Genomic DNA, 2799 nt, shown 5'->3' with positions numbered 1-2799 from the left:
GGCTCCTGAAAGAGGAAAATGCAAAAAGTGAAGGCGGGGGGAGGGCAAAAGGCCACTGGTCCTTTAAATTCCCCTGCAAGTCACTTGAGCCAGAGATGGAGGGGCTTAAAATGATGGGGGAGTGGGGGAGATGAGACAGTGGCTTCCTGCCTCTTTACACTTCAGTAATCAAGCAGCAATCCTACTCAGAGGACAGATGCTTAATATTCAGGGGACAGAATCATTTTTGCCCACCCTAGCTCCCACAAGCTGTGCCAGAAAACCTGCAGAGCTGCCTGCCATGTGGCTGGTGGTGGTGGATGGGTAGCTGCTATTGTACTAGCCGAAATTGACTAAAATTGCCTACAATATACCATCCATGCCTGGAAGTTGCAAGGTTTCAACAGACTCCAGAATTCCAAAATAGTTACATCAGACAGATTCTGCCAGTGTAGTTGTTGTCTAGGTGGGAGAGAGATTCCTGGTGCTTCCTATTCTTCCATCTCCCCAGAATCCTCCTCCACTTCACATATGATCTGTTGGGCTGATGAACTCTGAGTTAATAGTGGAAATAGATTTAAGATCAGTGTGGCCTGAAGACCACAGATCCATTTTGCAGTTATATCCCCTGCCCCAAGTCAAGTTGTTGCTGGTTCCCAATACATCAAGGACCAAAATCAGGTTGCCGGCATTGCTAGAAAAACCATGTGGTTCTGGCCTCCACATCTCAAGGCAAGTAACAGGAATGAAGGGCCACTGAAATAGAGATGTGAGGCTGCCTTATGAGAAAGGGAGGAAGCCAATTTATTGAGCATCTACTAAGTACTAGTTTGGGCATAGTGTACTAAATGCTGAGATGGTGATGAGTAAAGGAATGCATGAGTTCCTTGATCCCTCAGTGGGGGGTCATATGAGTTTATTGTTTTGGCTGGTGTCACCTTTAGGAAGACTTTGGTATCTGTAAAGGGCAAGGGTATGTGTGTGGGTTCACGTTTTTACACTGAAAAGATCAGAAGTTCTGTGTGGAAATGTGGTTGTAAGCAGACATCAAATCAGTTAGAGTAACTAGAATTAGCCATTGCCTCCCCCAATACTAGTCATTAGCTACTTATTCTGCCCACCTTATCTCCTCAGTCAGAAGCTTTTAAGGAGATAATTTCTTGCTGTAGGCAGTATGATTTGGCTTTAAAGTTATTTTATGAAAGCATATTATCCAAAGTAGACACAGGCCAGGAATATATTTAATGCCTCAAGAGAGGCTTAGACACTTGGGGGTATTTATGATGTGTCAACTAAGCCAGGTTTGAAATACATCTCCCAGAATTCCTTCCTTGTATAGTTTTAGGTTGGTAAGGACCACATGATCTTTTGTGAGATCCCAAAGGTAGAAACAGTGTAGCAGCCACATTCTTCTTATATCTGGAAATTCAGTGTAAAGAGGGTTTAAGTGTCTGGCACATAGTAAGAATTCAAATAGTAATGACCAGTAAGCCTGTGGCTGCAGGACAGCTTTTTCTATGCACTGTTCTTAGCAACTGGTACCTACCCTACCCTTGTCAATGCCTGGCAGATTACTGAAGATTTCACTACTTGCCCTTGGTTATGTTGAAAAGGTCTGGTCCCTCCAAACATGGGTACTGAAGTGTTTGCTGAAAATGAGCAGGCTGCAGAGGAAAACCTCTTGCCTTTTCTTTTCTGGCTCCAACCAGATTCCACGGTGGTGGGTGGTGAGGATCTAATATCTGGTTTGTTTTTTCTTTCCTCTAAACATTGAAATTCCTTAACTCAACCCAGAGCACGCTTTAAAAAGCAAAACATCCCTACCCTTTACATACTGGTTAATTCCCTGCATTTACTCCAAAGTAGACTATGAGGCCTATGGCTCTGTTGCCATTTCAGTTCCACCAAATGCTTGGGGATTTTAAGAAGCTATCAACATCTTATGCCATATGCCAAAAGAATCATGCTTTAGACTAGAAAAAGACTTATTTTGAAATTACAGAAGGGCATCAGGTGACCTGGATGACCACTTCACCCTTCTGGGTCCTCCTCATATCCTTGATTCTTCAGGCTCCTCAGGGAATCCCTGCTATATGGACTATGTTCCAGTCATCCCATCTGTAGGTAGCAGTTAGCTCCAACAGGTGCTGTCAGAGGTCTTCTTGGGAGCTACATTCAGTGATGTCCCCTTTCTTGCAATGTATCATGAAGGTCGCACATGTAGATTATGTTGAGATGAATTATATAAATAGCAGGGTCAAAATTATTGTGCCTTGTCTGTATAGTTTCCCTATCTCCCAAAGAAATGTCAGACAAGTAGGAGAGAAAAATCTGAAAGGAAGCACTGAGAGTTCCTTTCACGTACACTTTTGTCAGTCGTTGCTATTCAAACACGTAAGTAGCCAGTTGATGGAAATATACAGCTAGTTTGGGGAACTGTTTTTGGATTTTGATGAATCAGCTCAAATTAATGCTCTTTGTCACTAATGTTGGTGACAGTCCCTTGGAATACATTCTGATGCACCATGCTAAAAGAGGAGTCGAAGTGATGCCTTAAAGGCCAAATAACTATGGAGAAAACTCTTCACTGATATTCCTCATGCTTTGGAGCAGGTGCAGGCTCCCTCGAATTACCCAGATCACAAATTTATAGTTAGGAAACTCTCTTCTTATCTTCAAGATCCCTAGCTAATCATTATTTGTTTAGAAAAAAACGTGCAAATAAAGGGAATTATTCCATTACCACATAATTTAGCAGCAAAGGGGGAAGAGTATAATTCAAATCCCAAGATGAAGCAAGGAATTCAAAGGGAATAAAAG

Source organism: Tursiops truncatus, chromosome 10 (genome assembly GCF_011762595.2).
Source record: "Tursiops truncatus isolate mTurTru1 chromosome 10, mTurTru1.mat.Y, whole genome shotgun sequence".
NCBI classification, from domain to species: Eukaryota; Metazoa; Chordata; class Mammalia; order Artiodactyla; family Delphinidae; genus Tursiops; species Tursiops truncatus.
The sequence above is the reverse complement of the archived record's forward strand: the minus strand, read 5'-3'. Positions refer to the sequence as shown.